This window comes from Petaurus breviceps, unplaced genomic scaffold (genome assembly GCF_028583685.1).
Source record: "Petaurus breviceps papuanus isolate PSGF00001 unplaced genomic scaffold, PetGlider_PUasm1.0 90977, whole genome shotgun sequence".
In the NCBI taxonomy this organism is placed as follows: Eukaryota; Metazoa; Chordata; class Mammalia; order Diprotodontia; family Petauridae; genus Petaurus; species Petaurus breviceps.
The window spans coordinates 64,146,725-64,160,247 of NW_027187391.1; positions in this window are offsets into that span (position 1 = coordinate 64,146,725).

The window sequence follows — 13,523 nt, forward strand, 5'->3', positions numbered from 1 at the left end:
AAATACTCATATTAGATATTTGAATATCATTGTATGGTAGAAAGTAGTAAATCATTTTGAGTGAAGAATTATATAGTGAAAGAAAAAAAACAAAAGCAATGTAGAATCAGGAAAACTTGAAGCAATTAATTCAGAACATGACCCAGTTAAATCACTTCATGTAAATGTAAAAAATAAATTTAAAAGTAAGTCACTATTTTAATGGAGTTAACTATAAAAATGAATTTGCCAACTATATTAGAATGTTTTCACTAAAGGTTATTGGACTTTAAAAATATGTGTATACATGTAGCATGTGTTTATATATTTTATAACAACACATGAATATACACATGTATACATATACCTGTATATATGTGCATATATGCATACAATTGCAGGTTTCATATGTAATTATTCTTCTTTTCCTAAGTATAATCCAATTATGGCATTTTTCCTAAAAATCAAAGCAACTAATGTCAATACTTGCTTCCCACCTTTCTCTCCACCCCAATATGGGGATTTCAGTATATACAAAGATATTCCTTTAAATACCCTGCCCCAGCCCCCACCTCTACCTCATAGTTCATCAATTTCCATGAGATTCAACTTCAATCTATACTGAATGGACCTTGCCTCAGACAAAAAAACCTGGGAATAAGTTTAGCTTGAAAAGAAAGGCCAAGGTCTCCCAGTACATCTGGGGTCATCCTCCATGCATCTTGACCTATGTCTTGCCATTAGACCACAATGACTCTTGAAGAGAGAGTGAGGCTGATGATTTTGTACAACTCTGCCCTACTTAAATCACTTGCAAGTTAAGACATCACCTTCCTGATGTTATTGGTCTTTTTCAAGAGTGAAGGACCAACAGCAACAATCTTAGGTCCCATAGAGGGTTCATACTGTTTATCTTAACCTTACCCAATAGTAATGCTATAGACTTGATCTTAAAATCTGAACTTCTTTTCTCTGATTATCTACTATTATAACTCCTCTTTTTCTCTCTCACTGCTCATATAACCATTCTTTGTCCTTAGTGTTACCTCCACATAGTCTACTTGCAGTAATAGTTCATTATTGGTGGTGCTACTTCCCTTCCCCCAACCCACCCCCACAATCAGTACCATCTAGTTATAGGATCTGCAAATACTTTCACATTAGACATTAGTCAGGTTATAAAGAAGGATTGTATCAGATGGAATGAACAATGGGAAAGAGGAAACAAAACCAAGCAAGAAAAAGAAAAAGAACAGATAGTTTGCTTCAATCTGGATTCAAACTCAGTTTTTTCTCTGGATGTAGACATGTATCTCCATCATAAGTCTTTTGGGGTTGACTTATAAACCTGAATTGCTGAGAAGAGTCCAGTCAATCAAAGTTGGTCATCACACATACGTTGTATCTGTAATTGCATAAAAATTTCTCCTGGTTTTACTCTTCTCACTCAGCATCAGTTTATATAAGCCTCTTCAGGTAAATATGAAGTCCATCTGCCCCTCGTTTCTTATAGCACAATAGTGTTCCATAACATGCATATACCCTAACTTGTTTAGCCATTCCCCAATTAATGGGCACCCCCTTGATTTCCAATTCTTTGCCACCACAAAAAGAGCTGCTATGAATATTTTTGTACATATGGATCTTTTTCCCACTTCTATGATCTCTTTGGGATACAACCCTAGAAGTGGTATTGCTGGGTCAAAGGGTATGAAATTATTTATAGCCCTTTGGCATAATTCCAGATTGCTCTCCAGAATGGTTGTATCAGTTCACAACTCCACCAGCAATGCATTAGTTTTCCAATTTGTCCACATCCTCTCCAGCATTTGTCATTTTAGCCAATCTGACTGGTGAGATGTAGTACCTCAGATTTGTTTTGATTTGAATTTCTCTAATCAATAGTGATTTAGAGCATTTTTTCACATGAATGTAAGGTCCTTAAAGGAAGGAACAATTGTCATACAGTATGTACTTAATAAACATTTTTTGAATTATGCATCTAATCATCTAAGGGAGATTTGTGAGTCATTTTAGAACCAGCTAACACTACCAAATTGATATGGTAGGTCTTCTTTGCCAATGACACAGGTATACTATGGCCTTCCTTTGCTGCTAAGCTGTTCTATGGGTAAAGCATCCTCTCTTCCTTTCTTCCCCTAGATGGTTAGGTTTTCAAATGGAGCAGAAAAGTCATTCTCATGAAGTGGCAGTTTAATTCATTTACAATTTGCTGATTCTGGTACACTGTCTCCTTTACCAAAAAGAGAATGTGTTTGGAAGTTGTTAGCAAGGAATTCAAAAGTTAAATCCCACAACCACCAATTTTGTCCTTCTTGGTTCATTTACCAGTTCAGGTTGGCTGAACAAATTTGTGTTTCATATTCCAAAAAGATGAATCACCACTCTCCTCTCTCTTTTAAATTATCTGCATATATGCATGTTATACATCAAATAGTAAGATTTTTCTTGTATCTTTTTTAAGGATTAGAAGTAAAATCAATCAATAAGCAATTATTCATTGCTTACTATATGCCAGATGTTTTCCTAAGCTCTGATAACACAAAAAAGACAAAAGATCATTCCTATGCTCAAGAAATTTATGATCTAATGTACTGTGGAAAATGAAAATGAGAAGTATTTTAAAAATTAAGAATATTCTAAAACTTCCAGAGTCAAATTATTTTTGTCACATCTGTTTAGGATGGATGGAAGGAGGGCAAGAGACTTAAGCAGATACTGAAACTGGAGAGGGAGGAAAGGGAAAGGAAAAAGTCATCACTTTCTCTCTTCCCAGATTGATCAAAAATGAAAAGTTTGTCTGGTGAAAGAATAATCAGATCATTTCCACTATCCTCAGTTTTGGTGGCCCCTTAGAGCCTTCAGCAGCTTGGATGACTCCTCCTTTAGCCATCCAATAATGACTCATAGCTCATATTTGGTGTAGCTTCTTCCCTCTTCCCTCAACTTTAAAGTGTAAGGAATTCTCAGGAGTCTATCCCAGGTTAAGTCCAAGATCATAGGTTCTGGGATACATCCTTATGGCTTCCCCCAACCTGTTTTATGCCTAAGCCTCTGCTGATGGAATACAATAGGCATGTTACAGTCATCTAACACAATCAGATAATATATGTACATATTTTGTGTGTGTATATATATGCACAACTATATATCAAGTAAACTACCATTTATATGCATATATACATAAATATATATATATATATATATGCATACTTATGTGTATATATCAAGTCAAGTCAACTAAAATTTATTGAGTCCATGATGTGCGAGGCACTGTGCTAAGTGTTGAGAATACAAAGAAAGAAAAAAAAAATTCTCTGCTCTTAAGGAACTCACAATCTAAGGGGGAAGACAACATGAAAATGCACATGTACAAACAAAATCTATGCACGATAAAATAGAGTTAGTGTCAGAGGAAAAGACCTAAGATCTTGCAAAAGGTGAAATTTCAGCTAAGACCTGAAGGAAGCCAAGGAAACTAGAAGACAGAGATTAGGAAGAAGAACATTCCAGACATTGTATAAAGAGAGGGAAAATTCCCAGATTGGAAAAATCTTCAGAAAGGAGGTAAGTGTCACTAGATCAAAAAGAATGTGGAAGAGAGTAAGGTAAAATGAAAATATAAAGGTAAGAAGCTATGAGGATATGAGTAGTCTAGCAGCTTAAGTCAAGAGGGGGAAACGGGGGGAGGGAGTAAAAATGTTGCCACCAGTGGTGGCAAATCTTCTAGTCACGTAGCCATCATGAATGGGTTCTGTGACTGCCCTGGACAGCAGAGTGCATTGGGAAAAATGAGTAGGGCACTCCCCAGTGATGATAGGCCACTTTACCCTCTTAGGGAGGTTCTGAGACTGCTTTGGAGCCCTAGGAAAGGGAAAAGGGGGGTGGGGAGAAAGTAAGGAGGAATTGGGTGCCCCTGGTGGTGGTGGGTCTTCCCTGGCCATTACATTTATATGTGAGCCATTGTGGTGTAATAGATTGGAGCTGGTTTTAGAGACACTTCTCATTCTTTACCCATCCACCCCCAACAACATATCTTGTGCCAGCATTCTGTGACTCTCATTTATATGACCAAACTTTTCAGCCTGTTCTCTTGTTTTGGGAGTCAACCTTCCTCCTTTCTTTTTCTTTCTTTCTTTCTACCTTCCTTCTTTCTTCCCTTCTATCCCCCCTCTTTTCCTTTCTTCTTTCCTTCCTTCTTTCCTCCCTTCTTTCCTCCCTCTCTTCCTTCCATCTTTCCTTCCTTCCTCCTTCCTTCTTTCTCCCAATATTTATTATATATTGTGAGCTCAGCATTATAATTCATATATATATATATATATACATACATATATATATATATATATATAAATGTAGAACTGGAAGGAACCTCAGAAATCATCTAGTCTAACTCTTTATTCATGCAAAAGAGGAAACTGAGGCTTAGTAAAGGTTAAGCTTATTGCTTGAGGTCAAATAGGTAGTAAATAGCAAAGTCAGTATTAAAATCTAGTGCCGGGGGCAGCCAGGTAGCACAGCGAGTAAGAGCACCGGCTCCAGTGTTGAAAAGACCTGGAGATCGAATCCCGGGCTCAGACACTTAGCACCCACCCAGAAACACCTGGCTGTATAACCTTGAGCAAGTTACTTAACCCCAATTGCTTAGGGTCGGCCAGGTGGCTCAGCCAGTAAGAGCACCGTAAGAGCACCGGCTCCAGTGTCGGGATGACCTGGATCAAATCCGGGCTCAGATACTCAGCACGACACCCAGAAATAACTAGCTGTGTAACCTTGAGCAAGTTACTTAACCCCGATTGCTTAAAAAAAAGAAAAGAAAAAAAATCTAGTGCCTATGTCTTCCAAATCAATACTCTCCATTATCTCATTATATTACATGTTATGAGGAATTAAAAAAAATAGAAGACATTATTATAGAAAAAAAAAAGAACACAGAGTCAACTACTGAGATTTGTGGCACATTCACAATTAGGGGTTAAGTGACAGAAGAAAGAGGAGCCAAAGACAAATAAACTCAAAGAGTAAGAAAAGAGGATCAGGAGAATATTGTCACAGAAGAGGATTTCAAGCTCTACTTGGCCAGTTTACCAATTTCACATGAATTAACCTGTTAAAAAAATGGCTGTTTTCTACTTACAAGTCTTAATATATTCATAATTGCCACAGGAATTCAAAGAAAGAGAAAGATCACTCAACACTGTTCTTTCACATGACTGTGGCTTTTGCTAAAAGTTTGGAGATAGCAAATTAAAACATAAAATAGAACTGTGAGAAAAATGACCTAAGATGACTTTCCTGCTTAAAGCATACATTTTCTTTGAAGGGAGACTGATCGCCTGAAATTTCCCCAAGACACAAATGAGACTTACCTAAGCCTATAAAGGCCCAATAGGCCAATTAATACTATTCTTTCTGTCTCGGTCCTACCAGATCAAAAGGTGGTAAAGAATAAAGAAGAAAGTGATCTAGAAAGGGAGAGGTGTCATTTAATACTTGTATGACCTTGGACAAGTCATACCCTCCCAGGGCCTCAGTTTCTACATTTTTAAACTAGATGATCTCTTTGGAGCCTTTAAGCTCTAACTTTCTGTCATTCTGGGTGGACCCTCTCAGGCAGAATCAAAATGTAATGAGTAGTCTTGGATGGAGATTACTCTTGGGAGAAATTATTAAAAGAATGGGTTAATATAAATAAGGTTAGCTAAGAAAAATCAGACTAGTTCCATTTTTTTTTTGGCTGAAGGTCAGTATTGCTGCCCTTGTAATTTTTTAATGGCTTCTTAAAACTTCATAACTTTGTTTCTAATGTATACCTATGTATATTTCTCTTTTATTTTTCTGTAATTCTTGGAAGAGAAGAAAGAATGCAAGAAAGAGAGGGAGAGAAAGAAAGGAAGGAAGAAGAAGGAAGAGGAAGAGTTAGAGAGAGAGAGAGAGAGAGAGAGAAGAGTGAATGAACTGTTAACTGTCACTTGTGAAGAAATGATAATATAGACCCATATTCAGTAGGGCTTTAGCTAAGAGGAAGTTCTCTAGTCTTCAGTGGAGTGAGAGAAGTATGTTTTTCATAAGCTACCTACCATAATGAGCAAAGCTAATGCTTATGCCTACCTCTTATTTCACCCCATTCTGAACCACACTACCTTCCTTGCTCACAAACTTAGGAATGTCTCCCTTTTGTTTTTCTAATCAATTCCAAACTTCATTAATGGGCTCAACTTTAACTATTCAACCTTATGTCTTACTACATTCCAACACAGACTTACTTCAAACAGTTCAGTTCTTCACACATGGAAGATTCATTAATAACTCTGTGAATGTGCTCTTCACAAAAACAGATTCTACATTTCTTTAAAATTTAAATCTCTTCTTTAAACCTTTACCTAACAGAAGTTCTCCATAATCTAGGTGCTCAATATAGACTTGCTGAACTGAATTAAATTCAGTTTTCTTATCAATTCCTATAAGAGTTTAGTTCTCTCAAAAAAAATCTAGCACAAAATTCTGATTTATAAGAGCCTATATTTATATCTTAAAGAGAATCATGCTGTAATTCTGTCTAGTATCTACATTGTACAGAAGAGGAAACTGAGGTCTTGAGAAATTAAGCAAATTATGCAAGGTCATATAGGTATTTTGCAGGATTTGAACTCCTATCCTATAGTTCTAAATTAAGCTCTATTTTTATTGCACTATGCCTTTTGTTGTTTTATTTTGATTTAAATTTTTTTTCTTATTGAAATGTCTTCCTCCCACCCCCAAGAAAGTACCATTCATGCCCTCCATATCTTTTTTCTTCTCTCTCAGTACATTTACCTAGTATAATTTCAAGTCCATAATAAATATTTAATAAATGAATATCATATTAATTAATGTGCTCTTTTATATACTTTATTATACTATTGATCTATCTTCAATCTTGTCCAAATGCATCTTGATTTATTTTTCCCAATAGCAATGATAGATTCATTATCATCTACTGACATTCTCTTTCCCTATTCACTCTTGATAAATAGCATGAAACTTAAAAAATGAATGGCCTCCATTATGGGATGTGTTTAGCTCCAGATGTGAATAGTGGATAAAGCAAAGTTAAATGGCCCCCAGGAGATCCAAGCCACCTACTCTCATCAAATGCCTCATCAAGGGATATAGATAATGCTGGATACTTGAAAGTTGTGCCAGGGGCACAAGAGAAGGCAGATCTTTCCAAATTGGAAAGACTTCAGATAAGGTTTCAGGGAAATTTTGTCTATTGTCTGAGGACTACACTGACTAATTTCAGAGATACATTTCTTAAGATTTGGTTGCCGGACATTAGATTTTTTTTTTTGGCCAAACCAATTCATTAAATATTCATTTGGCATACAGAGTTTGTAATCTTCATTGGTCAAAAAAAATTCACACAGATAAAGTTACAGGTCTCTGAAGTTGACATGCAAACTACATCCATTCTCAGATATTCATTAAATCTTCCATCAAAGCACAAGGTAAAGAGAACTGACTTTACAGTCAGAAGATATGAATTCAAACATAGCCTCTCACCACCTACCTGTGCAGCATTGAGCAAATCATTTAACTTTCCTTGGTCTCAGTTTTCTCATCTATGAAATGAAAATGTGGGAAAATAGGTCTAGAGGGTCCCATCCTGTTGTTCTCTGATGCTTTCCTCTTTTAGCCATCATTCTTTCCACAGGGCATTAAATGGGTCCTTAACCTGAAACAATTATTTAGTTCACTGCCCAGTACATCAACATTAGGAAAATCTGAATGAATATTTATTAGAAAGTTCCCCATTCCCCAGAGAGTATGCAACAAACAAACAAAAAAAACTAGTAGTGTTTGCCTGTGGTGATTGAAGATGGATAGCATAAGCCATAAATATGACTAATTTTACCCTTTCGTTTCAGCTCATTCCCAGCAACCTCTAACCAGAGGTATTTGATGAATATCTAATTTAAGTGTACTTCTCCTAGACAATTTTTTTTGGTGGAAGGGTGATAGTGAACAATGAGGTGATCAAAAGGCCAAATTGTAAAACCTAGCTAATTCAAAAACAGTCCCTGCATTTTCACAAAAGCTGTCTCTGCTTGCATCTTGTGTCAAAAAGATAAAACAATCCTACAAGCGAAGAACTCGATGTACAAAACTGGCTCCCATGGCTCTCTGTAATGCCTCTGAAAGAAAGATGTTTGGGCAGATTTCACTTGCTCTTAGGCAGGTGCTCCCTTGGGAAGTATACTGATAAAGACAATATCTCAGAATGGGAAAAGCACCAAGTATGGTGAAGCGGTCACTGAGCCAGAGATCAAAGACACCCCCATAGCCATTTAAGTCCTGGATGTATTGACATGTTCTTTGATGTTTCTATAACTGTCTAGAATTAGGGCTAGCATTAGTGCCCCCTGAGGTGTACACCACTGTCTTCCTCTTCTTCTCACTATTTCTGCAAAATCAACTTGGAAATGGAGAGACTGGGAAAACATATGCATATAGGCATCTCCAGACTATTTAGTGCTCTAAAAAAAAGCCATACGTTTAGGGAAACAGTAGGGAGCAACAGTCTATAAGTTAACTGAATCCAAAGCTCTGTAATATTTCCCGTGCTTAAAAGCCATTTCTGTTCTATCTAGAGGACATATAAATCTCAAAAGTAGACATCAAAGGTCTCCATCTTTGGTGCTAGCCATACTTTCAAGTTTTATAATCACTATTTGATTACCACACCTTATTCTGCTTTATGAACTCTGCAGTTCAGTTATATTGACCTCTCTGTTGTTCCTCACACATGATATTCTATCTCCCAATTCAGTACATTTTCCCTGGCTATTCCTCATGCCTGGGATCCTCTTGTTTCTCATCTCTGTCTTCTAGCTTCCCTAAAGTGAAAGTTAATATCTCACCTTTTGCTAGATGCCCTTTTCCATTCCTGTTAATAATAATCTTCTGGGATTGTGTCCAATTCTCTCTGTCTCTCTCTCTCTCTCTCTCTCCATATATATGTATATATATATATATATATTATTTGTATATACTGTAGTTGTTTGCATTCTATGGCTCTCATTCGACTGAGTTCATTGAGAGTATGGAGTGTGTGTGCACGTATGCATGTATTCATGTATGTGTATGAATGTGTGCATGTGTGCATGTGCACACATGTGTGTGTATACTTCTACCTGGCCACTTGTGTTTTGCATTTCTATCCTCAGTATTTAACATAGTACTTTGCACACAGTGGTTGCTTAATAAGTGTTTATTAACTTCACACATAACACACACAGATCTAATCTCCATTTCACTATCTTTAAATATGTTAGAAATCCTCAGGATGAATATTGAGAATAGAAAATACAAGCTATGAGCTTTAACCACTGACAGATACATAATTACCCCATAGTTGAATGGTTGTGTTTCTCCGGAAATAAATGACATGTATTATAAGTGATGTAATAATACACTAGCTAAACTCTCATTTAGAAAAAATAATTATTTTGCTAAAGAGAATGTTTCTTTTTGTTATATCTCCAAAGATTATTAAATGACTAGAAGAGCAATAACCCCAATGTATTCACTATTTTAATGGAAAATATAAAACTGTTCAAAAGGTATTTTTAAAGGTAGAGTATGGAAACAGTGAGAAATGAAATGACCATATAGTCAACATGACTTCATGTCCTTTATTTTTCTTTCTCTTTGTCTTTCTTTCTTCCTTCTGCCAAGTTTATTGGACTCGTCTTATGGTTTCTTTATAATTATGCAATTGATTTAAAAGTACAAGAGCAAAATACTACCTTAAAACATCTACACACATGTCTAGCACATGTTGTTTTAACAATGCAAAATCCCTTAAAAGATGTGATGAGATAACTTCAGTGACCCTCTGACTACTAAGAAATATAAGACAAGGACATTTCTCTTACCAAATATGTTGGCCACTATCATGGATAATACTCAACACTAGGTCTGAATACAAGAAGATGAGATCTTCCAAATTCCTCTATTTGCCAATGTGATTGTGTGGATATCATCAAGTCCTGGAACACTGCCAACTTTCCTAAATGAGATTTATAATCATTCAAAGGAATTCAGTGGAACTTCCATTAACAAAAAAGCGAAAAGATGAAGAAGGCATATTGTCCAGACTATGAAAGGCAAATATAAAATCTATAGAGCCAAATAATTCATATATATTAAAGACTATACAGATAGACAATGAACTGAACCTTTACTCCTCAACCATTTTCTCACCAGCCAAAATGCTTTCTGGACCAGAAATTAAGGGATTAGCCCCTTAATTTCTGGGAAGCTTATCCCTAACCCAGGATCCTTCTCTCCTAATTGATGGTTGCCTCACTCTATAACTTGCCCTGGTTCTTTCTATCCTTTACTTAACTCTCAGCCTTCTCTTTGTCACCCTTCATGCTGTCACATATTCCAAATGAACTGGAAAAGATGCCAGTCCACTCCTCTATGATTCTACCCACCAGTACCGCAACATTCCAAATCAAAATATCTCAACCTGTTAGGTCTTTTTTTATTTCAGTCATGTCCAACTCTTTGTGACCCCATTTGGGGTTTTCTTGGTAAAGATAGTGGAGTGGTTGGCCTTTTTTTTCCTGGCTCATTTTACAAATGAGGAAACAGAGGTAAACAAGGTTAAATGTCTTGCCTAGGGCCACACAACTATTAAATGTCTGAGGCCATTTTATAATTTAGAAGATGAGCTTTCCTGACTCAAGACCCAGCCTTTAGGGAACAAGAAAGGAGCAAGATGAATTCCCTTTTGGGAACTGTACAATGCTTTTAATGACTCCAAGCTTCTCCTTGAAATAAAGGTCCATCTCTTTAAAGAGTGATATATATTCAGTAATGCTGTTTGACTGTGAGTAATAGAATCTCTGAAGAATTAAAGTTGTAGATAGCACAGAAGAGAATGGAGAGTACAATGGCATGCGTGAAGAGACAAAGGGTTACTCAAGAAAAGATAAGAAAGATATCATCAGAGGGATGTGTGACTGAAAAGGAAAGCAGATTAGCTATGTGGGGGGGAAATAATTAACTGGACAAGATAGAGATATAAAAGCTACACATTAGTTATAGGTCAGTGGCTTTTGGAATGTCGAAAGACTTGACCCAAAGAGTAGTCATTAAAGGTGTATCACATTTGAAGGAAGTTTCTAGTGGGATTTCTTCTTGACCCTATGCTAATTATCATCTAATCAGGTTCTCAAGTAAAGAATTAGATAACAGACTTAAAAAATTTCTAGGTAACATAAGGAAAGATAGCTATTGATGGACAGCTATCAAAATGAAAAATGATATTTATAGACTAGAACATCAAACTACATATAATAAAATGAAATTAATAAGAGATGAAAAGTTTGAAATATAGGTTAGAAAAAATAACTTTACTTATGTAGGATTCTGGATGAGTGGCAAAGGAGCAGTTCATATGAAAAAGATCTGGGATTTTAGTGGCCTTGTAGGTCAATAGGAATCATGTAGCCATCCAAAAAGCTAATCTGATTTTAGGTTCCATTGAAAGGCATAACTTGCTGGACTAGAGATGTGATATTCTTGCTGTACTATTCCCTGGCAAAATCATGTCTGAATTATCATGTTCATTTCAGGGCACCACATTTTAGGAAGGACTTTAAAAAGATGTAGAATATGCAACTAATACTATATGATAATCTATTGAAAGAATTGAGGATGTTTAACTTTAAAACAGATGGCATAGGGGGACATGACAACTGTGTTCGTTTTATATCTGTTGGCATTTCAAGTAGATTTGTTCTGCTTGGTCTAGAAGTATAAGACTAGGAGAAATTATTGGAAGTAGCAAAGAGTCAGATGTCAGTTTAATGTAAAGGGGGAAGGGTGAAATGCTTCCTGACATTTGAGCTTTCAAAAGTGGAATGGGTTGTCCTGGTATGAAAAGGATGCTTCTTCACTGTGGAGTTTCAAAGGATGATTACCACAAGTTGGAGATGTTGTAGAGGGAATTTTTGCTCACTCATTGACTGGGCCTAATGACATCTGAGGCACCTCTTTTTTGCCTTTTTTTTTTTTACAATAGCCACATTTTTTTAAGTCAAGAAAGAGAAAAAAAGGGGCGGCCAGGTGGCTCAGTGAGTAAGAGCACCGGCTCCAGTGTCAAGATGACTTGGGGATCGAATCTGGGCTCAGATACTTAGCACCACACCCAGAAATAAATGGCTGTGTAACCTTGAGCAAATTACTTAACCCCAATTGTGAAAGAAAGAAAGAAAGAAAGAAAGAAAGAAAGAAAGAAAGAAAGAAAGAAAGAAAGAAAGAAAGAAAGAAAGAAAGAAAGAAAGAAAGAAAGAAAGAAAGAGAAAGAAAGATGCTTTAATTTTCACTGGATTTCATCAGTTCTCTATATGAAGGTAATATAGCTCTTTACAGTTTGAGTCCTTTGGAACTGTCATGAAGTCATTAAAATGATCTTTCATAGATATCTTTTACAGTTCTTTATCTTTATAATATTGCTTTCATTTTTCTCCTGGTTCTGCTCACTTCACTTTGAATCAGTTCATATAAGTTTTCCCAGCTTTTGCTCAAACCATCCCCTTCATTATTTATTACAGTATGAAAGCATTCCATCACAATGTTATACATAACTTATTAATCCATTCCCCAATTGATGGGCTTTCCTTCAGTTTCCAATTTCTTTGCCATCACAAAACTTTAAATAATACTAACGATAATTTGTATATATTTGGGTCCTTTAGTTTTTCCTTTCATCTATTTGGGGTATAGAACTTGGGTATAGTCCCAAATTGTTTCCCAGAATGATCAGACCAATTCGCAACTCCAACAACAACATATTAATATACCTATTTGCCCATGTCCACTCCAGAATTTATAAATTTCCTTTTATGTGATCTTACCCAATCCAATGAGTATGAGGTGATAATTCAAAGTTGTTTTAATTTAAATTTCTTTAATTACCAATTATTTAGTTATTTGTGATTTAGAGCATTCTATATGATTATTGATAGCTTTGTTTTCTTCTTCTGAAACCTTCCTATCCATGTGCTTTGACCATCAATTTGGAAATGGCTCTTATTTTTAGAAATTTATCTCAGTTCCCTATATATTTGAGAAATGAGACCTGTATCAGAGAAATTAGTTAGAATTTTCCCAATTTCCAGCTTTTCTTCTCATTTTTGCTTCATTGATTTGATTTGTGCAAAAAATGTTATAACTTAAAGTAATTAAAACTGTCCATTTTACCTCCCATGATCCTCTTTATTTCTTGTTTGGTAGTGAACTTTTCCCCTATCACCAGATCTAACAGATAATTTTTCCATACTACCCTAAATTATGATATCCTGTAGTCAAGAGGATCATTATGTCCAAGAGTACAGTTGAGTAGGAAAAATGCTGCTTGGGAAAGAGAAGCATATGCATATTGATCAGAAAACATAAAGAATGTATTCCTCAATGAAATAATGGCACACAATTTCTATTTAAAGAGCCAAAACCTAGAGTTGGCAGAG